Source organism: Arachis hypogaea, chromosome 11 (genome assembly GCF_003086295.3).
Source record: "Arachis hypogaea cultivar Tifrunner chromosome 11, arahy.Tifrunner.gnm2.J5K5, whole genome shotgun sequence".
Classification (NCBI taxonomy): domain Eukaryota; kingdom Viridiplantae; phylum Streptophyta; class Magnoliopsida; order Fabales; family Fabaceae; genus Arachis; species Arachis hypogaea.
In genome coordinates, this window is record NC_092046.1 from 70,850,728 (window position 1) to 70,866,738 (window position 16,011).

At 40.2% G+C, this 16,011-nt stretch overlaps 1 non-coding gene across 1 annotated transcript; it reads right to left on the minus strand.

Moving 5' to 3' along the window:
* Nucleotides 1–485: 485 nt before the first annotated feature.
* LOC112724705 (small nucleolar RNA R71) lies at nt 486–593 on the minus strand. Its single transcript, XR_003163855.1, has one exon. It is a non-coding gene; the product is annotated as a small nucleolar RNA R71 (small nucleolar RNA).
* Nucleotides 594–16,011: the final 15,418 nt, after the last annotated feature.

Below are 16,011 nucleotides of genomic sequence, written 5' to 3' on the forward strand. Positions count from 1 at the left end.
AACCTGAAAGGACTCTGAAGAGGAAGCTAAGGGAAGCTAAAGCACAACTCTCTGGAGAAAATCTGACAGAAATTTTTGAAAAAGAAAGAGACATGGCCGAAAATAATAACAATGCAAGGAAGATGCTTGGTGACTTTACTGCACCAAATTCCAATTTACATGGAAGAAACATCTCAATCCCTGCCATTGGAGCAAACAACTTTGAGCTAAAACCTCAATTAGTTTCTCTGATGCAACAGAACTGCAAGTTTTATGGACTTCCATCAGAAGATCCTTTTTAGTTCTTAACTAAATTCTTGCAGATCTGTGATACTGTTAAGACCAATGGAGTTGATCTCGAGGTCTACAGGCTTATGCTTTTCCCATTTGCTGTAAGAGACAGAGCTAGAATATGGTTAGACTCTCAACCTAAAGATAGCCTGAAGTCTTGGGATAAGCTGGTCACGGCTTTCTTAGCCAAGTTCTTTCCTCCTCAAAAGCTTAGCAAGCTTAGAGTGGATGTTCAAACCTTCAAACAGAAGGAAGGTGAATCCCTCTATGAAGCTTGGGAGAGATACAAGGAACTGACCAAAAAGTGTCCTTCTGACATGCTTTCAGAATGGACCATCCTGGATATATTCTATGATGGTCTGTCTAAATTATCTAAGATGTCATTGGACCATTCTGCAGGTGGATCCATTCACCTAAAGAAAACGCCTGCAGAAGCTCAAGAACTCATTGACATGGTTACAAATAACCAATTCATGTACACTTCTGAAAGGAATCATGTGAATAATGGGACGCCTCAAAGGAAGGGAGTTCTTGAAATTGATACTCTGAATGCCATACTGGCTCAGAATAAAATATTGACTCAGCAAGTCAATATGATCTCTCAGAGTCTGAATGGATTGAAGGAATCATCCAACAGTACTAAAGAGGCCTCTTCTGAAGAAGAAGCTTATGATCCTGAGAACCCTGCAATAGTAGAGGTCAATTACATGGGTGAATCCTATGGAAACACCTATAATCCCTCATGGAGAAATCATCCAAATTTCTCATGGAAGGATCAACAAAAGCCTCAACAAGGCTTTAATAATGGTGGAAGAATTAGGTTTAGCAATAGCAAGCCTTTTCCATCATCCACTCAGCAACAGATAGAGAATTCTGAGCAGAATCCATCTAGCTTAGCAAATATAGTCTCTGATCTATCTAAGGCCACTCTGAGTTTCATGAATTAAAAAAGGTCCTCCATTAGAAATTTGGAGGCACAAGTGGGCCAGTTGAGTAAAAGAGTCACTGAAACTCCTCCTAGTACTCTCCCAAGCAATACAGAAGAGAATCCAAAAAGAGAATGCAAGGCCATTACCTTACTTAGTGTGGCCGAACCCAAAGAGGAGGAGGAGGACGTGAATCCTAGTGAGGAAGACCTCCTAGGATGCTCAGTGACCAATAAGGAGTTTTCCTTTGAGGAACCAAAGGAATCTGAGGCTCATCTAGAGACCATAGAGATTCCATTGAACCTCCTTATGCCCTTCATGAGCTCTGATGAGTATTCTTCCTCTGAAGAGGATAAAGACATTACTGAAGAGCAAGTTGCTAAGTACCTTGGTGCAATCATGAAGCTGAATGCCAAATTAGTTGGTAATGAGACTTGGGAAGATGAACCTCCCTTGCTCACCAATGAACTGAATGCATTGGATAGGCAGAAATTACCTCAAAAGAAACAGGATCCTGGCAAATTCTTAATACCCTGTACCATAGGCACCATGACCTTTGAGAAGGCTCTGTGTGACCTGGGATCAGGAATTAACTTAATGCCACTCTCTGTAATGGAGAAACTTGGGATCTTTGAGGTGTAAGTTGCCAGAATCTCATTAGAGATGGCAGACAACTCAAGAAAACAGGCTTATGGACAAGTAGAGGACGTGTTAGTAAAGGTTAAAGGCCTTTACATCCCTGATGATTTCATAATCCTAGACACTAGGAAGGATGAGGATGAATCCATCATCCTTGAAAGACCTTTCCTAGCCACAGCAAGAGCTGTGATTGATGTGGACAGAGGAGGGTTGGTCCTTCAACTGAATGAGTACAACCTTATGTTTCAAACTCAAGGATCTCCTTCTGTAACCATGGAGAGGAAGCATGAAAAGCTTCTCTCAATGCAGAGTCAACCAAAGCCCCCACAGTCAAACTCTAAGTTTGGTGTTGAATCCCCACATTCAAACTTTAAGTTTGGTGTTGGGAGGTTCCAACAATGCTCTGAACATCTGTGAGGCTCCATGAGAGCTCACTGTCAAGCTATTGACATTAAAGAAGCGCTTGTTGGGAGCCAACCCAATGTTATCTAATTATATCTATTTTATTTTTATTGTTATTTTCGTGTTTTATTAGGTGGATGATCATGTGGAGTCACAAAAACTACTGAAAAATAAAAAACAAAATGAAAAACAGCATTAAAAATAGCACACCCTGGAGGAGGAGAATTCTGGCGTTTAAACGCCAGAAACAAGCATCTGTCTGGCGTTTAACGCCAGAAACAAGCATCTACCTAGCGTTAAACGCCAGAAACAGGCTACATTTGGGTGTTTAACGCCAGAAACAAGCAGCAATCTAGCGTTAAATGCCAGGAATACACAGCAAGGGCGTTTTACACGCCTAATTGGAGCAAGGATGTTAAGTCCTTGGCCCCACTGAATCTGTGGACCCCACAGGATCCCCACCTTTTCTTCTCTCCTCTTCACACCTTTCCATAACACTCTTCCCCAAAATAACCTCCACCAATCACCTCCATTACTCCTCCAAAACCATCATACAACTCACCTACACCCACCCACTCAAACTTAAACCCTCACTCCTTCCTTTTCACACATCATAACCACCTAAAACCTCCCTTGGCCGAACCACTCACACCTCTCCATCTCATCTATTTTCTTCTTCTTCTACTCCCTCTTCTCTTCTTTTTGCTCGGGGATGAGCAAACATTTTAAGTTTGGTGTGGTAAAAGCATTGCTTTTTGTTTTTCCATAACCATTAATGGCACCTAAGGCCAGAGAAACCTCAAGAAAAAGGAAAGGGAAGGGAATTGCTTCAACCTCTGAGTCATAGGAGATGGAGAGATTCATCTCAAGGGTCCATAGCTCAATAATAGAGCATTTGACTGCACAACAAGAGATCATGGACCTCAACAAGAGCAGGAGGAAATTCCTCACCATGAAATCCTTGAGATACCTCAAGGGATGCACTTTCCTCCACAAAACTTTTGGGAGCAAATCAGCACTTCCCTAGGAGAATTAAGCTCCAACATGGGACAACTAAGGATGGAGCACCAAGAGCACTCCATCATCCTTCATGAGATTAGAGAAGATCAAAGAGCTATGAGGGAGGAGCAATAAAGACAAGGAAGAGACATAGAGGAGCTCAAGAGCACCATTGGTTCTTCAAGAAGAGGAAGATGCCACCCTCATTAAGGTGGACCCGTTCCTTAATCTCCTTGTTCTTATTTTCCTGTTTTTCGTTTTTTGAGCCTTATGTTTTAATTATGTTTGTGTCTCTACTATATGATCATTAGTGTTTAAATGTCTATGTTTTAAAGCTATGAATGTCCTATGACTCCATCACTTCTCTTAAATGAAAACTGTTCTAAAAACAAAAGAACAAGAAGTACAGGGTTTCGAATTTATCCTTGAAACTAGTTTAATTATTATGATATGGTGACAATACTTTTTGTTTTCTGAATGAATACTTGAACAGTGCATATGTCTTTTGAGATTGTGGTTTATGAATGTTAAATATGTTGGCTCTTGAAAGAATGATGAAAAAGGAGAAATGCTATTGATAATCTGAAAAATCATAAAAATGATTCTTGAAGCAAGAAAAAGCAGTAAAGAACAAAGCTTGCAGAAAAAAATGCAAAAAAAAAGAGAGAAAAGAAAAATGGCGAAAAAAAAGAGAAAGAAAAAAAAGAAAAAGCAAGCAGAAAAAGCCAAAGCTCTTTAAACCAAAAGGCAAGAGCAAAAAGCCAATAGCCCTTAAAACCAAAAGGCAAGGGTAATAAAAAGGATCCAAGGCTTTGAGCATCAGTGGATAGGAGGGCCTAAAGGAATAAAATCCTGGCCTAAGCGGCTAAACCAAACTGTCCCTAACCATGTGCTTGTGGCGTGAAGGTGTCAAGTGAAAACTTGAGACTGAGCGGTTAAAGTCAAGGTCCAAAGCAAAAAAAGAGTGTGCTTAAGAACTCTGGACACCTCTAATTGGGGACTTTGGCAAAGCTGAGTCACAATCTGAAAAGGTTCACCCAATTATGTGTCTGTGGCATTTATGTATCCGGTGGTAATACTGGAAAACAAAGTGCTTAGGGCCACGGCCAAGACTCATAAAGTAGCTGTGTTCAAGAATCAACATACTGAACTAGGAGAATCAATAATACTATCTAAATTCTAAGTTGCTATAGATGCCAATCATTTTGAACTTCAATGGATAAAGTGAGATGCCAAAACTATTCAAGAGGCAAAAAGCTACTAGTCCCGCTCATCTGATTGGAGCTAAGTTTCATTGATATTTTGGAATTTATAGTATATTCTCTTCTTTTTATCCGATTTGATTTTCAGTTTCTTGGGGACAAGCAACAATTTAAGTTTGGTGTTGTGATGAGCGGATAATTTATACGCTTTTTGGCATTGTTTTTACATAGTTTTCAGTATGATTTGATTAATTTTTAGTATATTTTTATTAGTTTTTAAATAAAATTCATATTTCTGGACTTTACTATGAGTTTGTGTGTTTTTCTATGATTTCAGGTATTTTCTGGCTGAAATTGAGGGACCTGAGCAAAAATCAGATTCAGAGGTTGAAGAAGGACTGCAGATGCTGTTGGATTCTGACCTCCCTGCACTCAAAGTGGATTTTCTGAAGTTAGAGAACTCCAAATAGCGCGCTCTCAATTGCGTTGGAAAGTAGACATCCAGGGCTTTCTAGAAATATATAATAGTCCATACTTTAACCGAGTTTAGATGACACAAATTGGCGTTCAACGCCAGTTCCATGTTGCATTCTGGAGTTAAACATCAGAAACAGGTTGCAAAGTGGAGTTAAACGCCAGAAACAGGTTACAAACTGTCGTTCAACTCCAAGAAAGACCTCTACACATGTAAAGCTCAATGCTCAGCCCAAGCACACACCAAGTGGGCCCGGAAGTGGATTTATGCATCATTTACTTATTTCTGTAACCCTAGTAACTAGTTTAGTATAAATAGAACTTTTTACTATTGTATTTACATCTTTAGTTTAATCTTTGGATTGTCTTTTGATCCTTTGATCATGGAGGCTGGCCTCTCAGCCATGCCTAAACCTTGTTCATATGTATTTTCAACGGTAGAGTTTCTACACACCATAGATTAAGGTGTGGAGCTCTACTGTTCCTCGAGTATTAATGCAAAGTACTGTTGTTTTTCTATTCAATTCAAGCTTATTCCGATTCTAAGATATTCATTCGCACCTCAATATGAATGTGATGATTGTGACACTCATCATCATTCCTAACCTATGAACGCGTACCTGACAACCACTTCCGTTTTACCTTAGATTGAATGAGTATCTCCGGGATTCCTTAATCAGAGTCTTCGTGGTATAAGTTAAAATCCATGGATGGCCATTCTTGAGATTCGGAAAGTCTAAACCTTGCCTGTGGTATTTCGAGTAGGATCTGGGAAGGGATGGCTGCGACGAGCTTCAAACTCGCAAGTACTGGGCGTAGTGACAGACGCAAAAGGATCAATGGATCCTATTCCAGCATGATCGAGAACCGACAGATGATTAGCCATGCAGTGACAGCGCATTGGACCATTTTCACTGAGAGGACAGGATGTAGCCATTGACAACGGTGATGCCTAACATACAGCTTGCCATGGAAGGGAGTAGGAATGATTGGATGAAGACAGCAGGAAAGCAGAGGTTCAGGAGGAACGAAAGCATCTCTATACGCTTATCTGAAATTCTCACCAATGAATTACATAAGTATCTCTATCCTAGTTTATATTTTATTTATATTTATTATCAATTCACCATAACTATTTGAATCCGCCTGACTGAGATTTACAAGGTGACCATAGCTTGCTTCAGGACGACAATCTCCATGGGATCGACCCTTACTCACGTAAGGTTTATTACTTGGACGACCCAGTGCACTTGCTGGTTAGTTGTGCGAAGTTGTGACAAAGTGTGATTCACATTTGAGAGCACCAAGCCTTTGGCGCCATTGTTGATGATCGCAATTTCATGCACCAATTATGCCACTTTCAATTTATGAGAAGTTGAACCTTACACCATTGAGGCGATTCGGGGCTAGGTTTGTGGTTGCGGACTAGAGTATAATTTCAGTTGTGGGTATTGCTGAGAATGTATTGGTGAGGATTCAGGACTTAATCTTTCCGGTGGATTTCCATATCCTAGAGACACCTCTCATTGATTCGGATAGGCCATCCTCCATCTTACTTGGGAGGCCATTCTTGAAGACATCCTGGTTTAAATTAGATGCTTTTCGGGGAATTACTCATTTGAAGCCAAAGGGAAGGTGGTGAAGTTAAAATTGGAGGAAAGCATGAGGCAACCTCTAGAGGTACATTCAATTTTTGGTTGTGACATTGTTGAAGATGATGTAATTGAAGAACACTTTAGGAGTGATGATGAGATAAGTGTTAATAGAAACTTGGGGAAAAGAGGAGTTAGCAAGGAAAAGGGAAAGGATCCATGACTTCCATATTATCAAGAAAATAAGGCACCCAATCATGGTTCGATTGACAAGTAGAAGTATCTCCCCTTGAAAAACACTCTTTCCAAGGTTAACAAGAAGGACAAGATGGATGTCCTTGAGGATGTTCCAAAGAGCTGATCGCAAGCTCATGACCGTCCAACTTAAGGACGTTAAAGAAAAGTGCTAGGTGGGAGACACCCTACCATGGTAAGATCCTCCTTGTACATAGTTTCTTGCATGTAGTTTTAGAGTCTTTGTTTGATTTTGTTGAGTTTGTTTAAGTGTACTTGATTTTGTTGATTTCATTGAGTTGTTAGAGTTTTAATGAGGATTTCATTTATCTTAGTTTGGTTAAATTGGTAATTTTAAAAAAAATACTTAATTTTGAGTATTGCATGAAATTCTAAGTATTTTTGAAGCATCTAGCTTATATGAATGCCAAGATTGTGCTACAATTGTCTTCCCTCATATTTTTTGTTAAAAAAAAGAGGGGCGTTCCACGCGTAATCATGGACGACGCGTACGCGTCGATTTTAATGCCATAACTCCAGGTACACAAATCAGAGAGTTGTGATGGAACTGTGCAAATTTCATGCTAGGAGCACAATCCCTTCCATGTGTGCACGTCTGTGACGCATACGCATCAATGGTCATTTTCGCAAACCGACGCGTGAGCGTGGATGATGCGTATGCGTCGTTTGCTGATGTTGCAACTCTTGGTACAAAAACCAGAGAGTTGCGCTGGAGTGGTGCTGCTTATGTGCGAAAAGCACATTTTGGCCCCAAACGTGCATATCAGCTGACGCGTACGCGTCCCCTCTCATTTTGCTGGCCACGCGTAGGCGTGGATGACGCTCACGCATCATGCCCCATTTCCTGCTTCCCACGCGTATGCGTGGGTGAAGCGCGCGCGTCGCATGTCTGACGCAGCTAACAGGGCACGCTGCCCTGTTCTCTCCTTTTTCGATTTCTTTCTTCTACTCTTTCTTCCTCCTTCTCCTACCCATCTCTTTTCTGCCCACAACCACCGACAACCACCACCTCCGGCGGTCCCACATCTTCTCTCTCCCCTCTCTTCTTCTCCTTTCTATTCTCCTCTTCTCACTTATACTCAACCTCACTTTCTTCCTCCTTTCGAGGTTGCATTTCTCTTCTTCATCTTTTGTTTTTTTTTAAATTTTTCTTTACTATTGCATTTATTTACTCTACTCTCTCCGTTCTTGGTTGCATTTTAACTTTGTTGTTTATTTTTTTGTTTGCTCACTCTTGTTTCTTTTCTTCCCTTTTATTTTCTTGTATGGGTGTTGAATCTCATTTACTTTTGAATTAGGGTATTATTTCATATTTCTTGGATTGTTTGTGCTTTGGTAGATGACATTCTATTTCGGGGCATATTCCTCTTGGACTCATCAATCTTGCTTGTTATTTACACTTTGCATACCAAGTGTTTGTGAAAAAGAGCCAATGACATCTTTGTTCATTGTTGATCTTTTTCTTTCAACTTAGTGCCTATTTTTCACAACACTTGCGCTACATGAGCATTGAGCGCCATTTCCATGATTTTCATCATCAAATGCTATGCTTATAGCATCATGCAAGAATGAGTGGTTCAATGCTCTCTAACCCCACATTCTTCAATTTCTAGACTTTATTGTCCTGGAGTTAGTTGAGGAAACAGTTTTTCTATGGCTTTCACCATTTTAGCATGTGTTTGTCATTGTTGTTATCGATGCTTGAGTTTATTCTTCTCATGCTTTGTATTTGCATGCTTCTTTCACTTTTGCATCTCATGCTAGTGATGTGCCTCCTTGATAATTTTGTCGTCTTACTTGTATGAAGTAGCTACCATATTTTTAAGACATTCCACTCTTTTGTGGCATTAATCTTCACTTGCATTGCATTAATTCTGGTTTTTGTCTCTTTGAGCTTAATGTTTTTCTCTTTTCTTCCTTTTTAGGATGACCACTAAAAAGGAATGGAAAAGACCTCCAAAAGCCATCTACAAGGAGAGCAACTCAAAGAACAACCGTCAAGGCGCAAACTTGCTCGAAGGCTAAACCACTTTCTAAGCGGTTGAAGAACTCTAGCCACATTGATGAGGCAGAAAAGGAAGTTCCCAAAAGATTCACCAACCCACCTGTGATGGAAACCGACGCTCCAGGGTTCACTTTGAATCATGGCAAAGAAGTAATCAAGAGGTGAAAAAGGAGATGTCCTTGTTTCGCCATCCTATGGCCATTGCGAGTGACACTCCTGGACCCATTCTGTTCCTCATTGATAGCACGGAGGACCGTGCAAATTTTTAAGTTTGGGGAGGTCGTTTACCGACTTTCGTAGGTAATAAACCTTCTTTTCAACACCCAAATCTTAATTTTCTTTCGTCAATTAGGATAATTTGCATTGCATGGTTAGTTTTTGCATTTAAACACTTTTAGCATGGTAGTTATTTCTTGTTAGGACTACTTGGTTAGGGTGATAATTGCTTTTCCAAGAAACTGTTTTTAGGGCACCCTACCAATTTAAAAAAATTTTTGTGTTGAGCTTGCTTGAAGAAATAAATTTTGGAAAAGGTTTTTGAGCTAAGAACACACAAGCATATGAGTTTTGAGCTTAATTGCGTTGTTACATCATATAACCACTTATTTCCATTCTTGTGATCATTGTTCTCTTTCTATGATTGCAACCCTTGATTTGTTCGATTCTATATGTCCATTATTTTGTGTATGAATGCATTTATATGATTGAGGTCATTATTTCAATAGCTCACTTACCCAAATAGCCTTAACCCTTTTATCCACCTTTGTTAACCAATTTTGAGCCTATGTTAAACCCCCTTTGTTCTTTAATTTAGCACATCACTATCCCTAAGTGAAAAACAATAAATGTCCTCAAATTTGGATCTTTGATTAGCTTAGGCTAGTGAGGGTGTGTCATTTAAGCGGGAGGGGTGACGTTAGGATTTTTGCCAGTAAAAAAGTTCATAAAAACAGTCGCGTTGTAGATATAGTCTCTAAACCAACAAAAATCCCTTCGTACAAACGTTTTGGTTGTCACAAGTAACAAACCCCTATAAAAATTGTTAACTGAGTATTCAAACCTCGGGTCGTCTTCTCAAGGAACTGCAAGGAAGTATGTTCTTATTATTGGCTATAGAGGTTGTAATTGGGATGTAGAAGGTGAGAAGCAAGTGATTTAAATGACAAATAAAGTAGAGGGCAATTGAAATAAATAAACACTGTAAAGTAACTTTTGGCAAGGTAAGAGAAATTGGAAGTCCAACTTGGTTATCTCCCTCAACAATAATGAAAGTTGAATCTAAATTCCACTTACTTAACCTTTACTAGAGTAAAGGAAAGTCAAGGGACTAATTAGTTTGACCTTCGAATCCTAATTATTTTCCTAAGAAAAAGTTGGGATTATTGAAGTTCAGTTCAATTAGCAAGATAACGATTATCAATTATGCTGAGTTTAATAATGTTGAGTTACTGATTTCTTAACCAAGACCAAAGGGAGAAAGTAAAATTGTTGGAATAAAATATCCTTAGACGAAAAGCAATGGCAACACAAATTAAGGAGAAAGCAATCAATAACTGAAATACCTCAAATAATTATTAATTCAAATCATAAAATGGAAAGGGTTCATAAGTCAAGTTGGCAACATTTATAGGTACGAATAAAAGCATTAAAGTAAATATTAAACCTGGATCGAGAGTCACTCTTACAAACTAAGAGAAGTCCTAAATCCTAATCCTAATCCTAATCCTAAGAGAGAGAGGAGAGAACCCCTCTCAAACTAAATCTAAATCATGGAAAGTGAAAATTGGCGAGCTCCTACTGAATGGATGCATTCCCCCACTTCATAACCTCTGGTCTCTGCCTTCTGGACTTGGATTTGGGCCAAAAAGGGCTTCAGAATTTGCTATGAGCATTTTCTGCAAGTCCTGGTGCGTGGCCTCTGTCACGCGTCCGCGTGGGTCACGCGGTCGCGTCATTCGGAGCATTTCGTTGCCACGCGGCCGCGTCAGTCATGCGACCGCGTCATGTGCGTTCTGCTTAAGGCGCGCGGTCGCGTCAGTCATGCGGTCGCGTCGCTGCTGATTCGTGCTTGGCACGCGATCGCTTCGTCCATGCGATCACGTGGATGCCAGTTTCTTCAGAAGCTCCGTTTTGTTCTTTCCTTCCATTTTTGTATGTTTCCTTTTCCATCCTTTAAGTCATTCTGCCTTAGAAAATCTGAAACTACTCAACATACTAATCACGGCATCGAATGGAAATAAAGGTAATTAAAATAATTAATATTAAAGCTTAGGAAACATGTTTTTCACATACATCACATAATAAGGAAGGAAAAGTAAAACCATGCAATTAATATGAATAAGTGGGTGAAGGATTGAATAAATCACTCAAACTAAGCACAAAATAACTCATGAAATATGGGTTTATCAACCTCCCCACACTTAAACAATAGCATGTCCTCATGCCAAATCCAAGGTAAAGAATAAGATAAGGTTAAAGTGGTGGAATGTTATGCAATGCAACCTATTCTAAATGCATCTACCTAAATGAGTCATGCAATTCCAATTTATTCACTCATATATAAAGCTTACATGTAGTCAAATTAATCCACATTCTCAAGGAGTCATATGTATATATATATATATATATATATATATATATATATATATATATATATATATATATATATATATATATATATATATATATATATATATATATATATAGCCAACCCTTAAATAATAAAGCATTTTAGCAAATGAGATGGGAAATATTGTACAAATTTGCAAAACAATTAGTAATTTAAGCACAGATATATGCTGATGAGCTATTGAACCCTCACTGGATTTTGTGTTTACCCTCTAGTCACTCAGTGTTTATTGGGTTTATTCACTCTACTTTTCTTTTTATTCTTACTTTCTATCACTTTGTTCTTCATCTAACTAATCAAAAATTATAGAATACACTCATACCAAAAGTCATGAGGTCTTTAATTAAGGTTGTAATGGGGCCAAGGTAAAGGTAAGGATATATGTATAAGGCTAAGTGAGCTAATAAGTGAATCCTTAATTAGACTAAGATCTCACCTAACATACATATTTAGTAGAACAAGCTTTTTTACCAATTTTCCCATGTAATCCCACTTGTTGTCACATGCTCATGTTTCAATTTTTTTGTTTTTATCCCATGTGCATTGCTTTTATTTTGCATTGGGGAATTTTTTTTTGTATCCCCTTTTATTGAATGCTGAAAAATAACTTTTTTTTAATGCACATGGTAATTGAATCACTTTGATTTCTCATGAGCATGCTTCCCAAATTTTCTGAATTATTTTATTTCTTTCAACTTTTCTACCTGTTGTTTCTATCATCCATGTTCCCAATAGGTTTCCCACATTTTAATCTATTCATAATTTTCTATCTTAAGCTAACCAAGGATTCAACTTGGGATTTTATTTTGTTTTTCTGCTTAAGGCTAGTAGTGTGACTAAATAGAATAAAAGGGATTTTAAAGGCTCAAGGGGGCTAACAAGGGTGATGTGAAAGGTAGGTTATTTTGGGGTAAGTGAGCTAAAATTAAATGATGGCCTTAATCATTCTTTTGGCATGTATCTATATTCTATAATTGGACTTATAGATTAAAGCAAAGTAAAGAACATCAGAATAAAAAGAAACAAAACACACAGGAATGAAATTATGGTTTGAATGCAACCATACAATTAAGCTCAATACTCACAGGCTGTGTGTTCTCTAACTCAAGCATCATATATCATTCATATATGTTATGCAGGTTTAGTTAAAAATTTTCATTATTCTCATAAAAAAATTATTTAGGGTAGCCTTTAAAGTTTTAATGTTCCTCCTTGATGAAATGTTGTCAACTTAACTATATGATGTAATGCTATATATACAAGGTTTATGGATTTAAATCTATTATGTTCAATTTCCTAGCTTACTTCCTTTTTATATTTTTCAATTTAACTATGCTATCTTATGCTAAAAAGGGTAAACTATACTAATTAATCCACTAATAAGTCAGAATTGCAAACTAAACTAAATAGCTAAAAATATGAACTAGAAATGCAAAATGCAAAAATAGAGTAAGAATACATAAAAGCAGCAATGTATAAGTACTCAGAAAAAAAGAAAAATACAGAAAAATATCCAAAATAAAAGAAAAAGAGATGTAGTGGTTCACTAAAATAAAACGCCAGAGATGGCGACCTCCCCACACTTAAAATGAAGCATCGTCCTTGATGCTCAGTCAAGCCGGGTGTGAAGGGGTGTCATCACTGGTAGGGATGGTAGCTGGAGGCTCTGTGATGGTGGTGGGCTGAGGGTCTGGCTGCTGTAGAGGCGGTGCTGATTGGATCGGGATCTCCGGATCTGTGGCCTCTATCTGATGCGTAGCCTCCTGATGCGGGGCAGCCTGCTCAGTGTCTGCCTGCTGATGGGTCTCCTCCTGGAAGTGAGTCTCCTCCTCGTGCTCATCCTCCTCCTCCTCTGATGGCTCTGATGGTGTGTCGGGCTCGGAGGGGATGTCACCACCCTGTCGGATCATCAGCTTCAGATGCGAATAGCGTCGCTGGCTGTGACGCTCCAATCTCTCATACCGGCGCCGGTTACGGCACTCCATCTGATCAAGCTAGCGGAATAGGCAGTGCACGAGGCGGTATATGGGCTCAGAGGCAGGTGGAGGTGCAGTGGTAGCAGCAGGGACAGCAGTGGCAGCTGTAGATGAAAAGGGTCCAGCAGACGGTGGGGCTGTCTCATCAGTAACAGTGAAGGGTGGTGGTCTGTAGCCCAAAGCTAGGAAGTTCCTGCTATGAGGAATGATCTTCCTGCAGTCCGCCGCTGGTGGTCTCTCATCGGCATCCTCCCATGGCACGTCAGCTCGACGGCCTAGCTTTGTAACCAGGTACGGAAAAGGGAGGGTGCCGCGGACATGGACCCTGGCCATAAAATGTCGGATAAAGCGTGGTAGATAAAGGTCCTTACCCTCCAGCACACACCATAGGAGGGTGATCATAGCAGCTGGGATCTCCGTCTCGTGAGTACTTGGCATCACATAATTACTCAAGATCTGGTGCCATAACCGAGCCTCATCATTTAAGTACGCCCTCTTGATCCCTCTAGGCATGGTGGTGTCCTGACCCATCTCCCAAGGAACAGTCGGGTCGAGAGCTATCAGTGCCTTTACAGCATCCCAATCAAACTGCATCTGGCGCATGTCCTCCTCAGCCTTTGAATAACCATCAGGCTGATCGGACTTGGCTGGGAGCTGGAGAATGTCCTCTAAGGCCTCGTCAGTGACTAGAATTTGTTTTCCTCTCAGGTTCACTGCATCTAGGGTGGTAATGTAGTAGTTGCAGTAGAATTCCCAGACCCAAGATGCATTTACCTCTGTCAGTGTTCTCTCCAGAAAGAACCAGCCTCTCTGCTTGATTTACTCAATGGTGTACTGCTGGAGTGCTTCTGAAATCTTCAGAGTTCTCTCCAGGTATAGATTCCTAGAGTTTGCAAAAGCCGGGTACTTCAGCTCACAGTACCGATTTGCAAATTTTGTTGGATCATTTGCAGGGAGCAGCTGGTCAGCTTTTTCATGCTGTGTAAAGTTCTTCTCCCGCCATGAGGAATCATGCATGAGGGCAATGATAGACTGGGAGGAATCTTCTCTCTTGCGCTTGCCAGTAGCCTTGCCTTTTCCCTTTCTCTGTGAGGCAGACATCCTGAAAAATGGAAAACCAGGATATGGATAAAAATAGGGAAGCAAATAGGCAAGTTAAACAAAGAAAAATCAAAGCGGCAAAAGAGAATTGGAAATAGGTAAATGAGTTAAGGAATGGTGTATTAAGGATTGTATAGTAGTTTAAAAGTTTGAAAGGAAGAATTTACAATCCAAAATTTATCAGAATCCAAGGTAAATAGAAAAATAGTCATTACGCCATGGTTAGAAAGTTAGAGGAAAGTGAAAAATCAAAAAGAGACTTTGAAAGGTTAGTATGGTTAGAATTTAAAAAGAAGTTAGTAAATTAAAATTAGTGAGTCAATAAAATGTGGTTTTAAGGTAAGTGGCATAAAGAAAATAGTCCATATAACAAGGATTCACAATTATGGCTAGAATTAACTCACAACGAACAAGGAAAAAGGGTGATATTGATTCTAATAGATATAAAGAAAGCAAGAACTGGAATCAGAATATCACAGATGCAGTTTATAAACCAGGAAATCAAAGAGGATAAGAAAGTCTGACATAGCATTCATGAAATGGTTTGGGTAAGGCAGAGGACAACATAGTTTAGATTGCCAAACCAAAACATGAACGAAAACAATTCACAAAAAAATTTGGGCAGCATTCCGGCTAAAGTTGGATTGTCCCGAAAAATAAATAGCAAACAAGGCAGTTCATATGAATTAAAAACTTGCTGTAGTTATCTATAATTAATAGAAACATGAAAATTCAGATAACAAGCAGCAAATGCAGAAATCACAGCATATGAACAAGGTCACAGCAACAGCAGATTTGAAATATGATAAAACAGAAGCAGGAACAGTGCAAATAAATAGACCTAATCCACTAACCACAGCCTAACTACCTAACAACCTAAAATCACTACAGCATGCAATCTATCTATCCTAATATAAAAGAAAAAAAAAAAAGGAAAAACTGAAGGACAGGAAGGCGGCGTCATGCGGAACCTGGAAGCGTGAAGTAGAAGGGGTAAGGAAGCAGCTGGGTGGTGGCTGCGGCGGCGTCCGGCGCGGTGAAGGGGTACGGCGGCGCGGTGGGCAGTGAGGGGGGGGGAGTGGCGGTGGGTGGAGAGGGGAAGAGGAAGAAGGAGAAAGAAAGAAGGGGGGGGGAAGGGGGCGGTGGCGGTGGCGTCTGGGGGCGGCGGCGTCTGGGGGTCGGCGGCGATGGTGGCTGGGTGGTGGTTGAGAGAAGGGGGCAGAGAGGGAGGAGGGTTGGGGGGGGGCTGCGCGATGTAGGGTTCGCGTGGCTGGGGGGTTATATTTTCGAATCTACGCGGTCGCGTGGGCACGCGGTCGCGTGGGGGTGAAATGGAGGACACGATCACGGTCGCCGATGCGTGCGAGGTGGAGAGGGGGTGAGGCAATCGCGTGGTGCGCGATCGAATGAAAGGGATGGAAGAGGGGATGACGCGATCGCATGGGTCGCCGATCGCGTCGCTGGACATTGTGCTAAACGCACGACTCCAGCACCGTTTCAGCGCAACTCTCTGTCTCGTCCTAGGGTGTTGTGCAATCCAT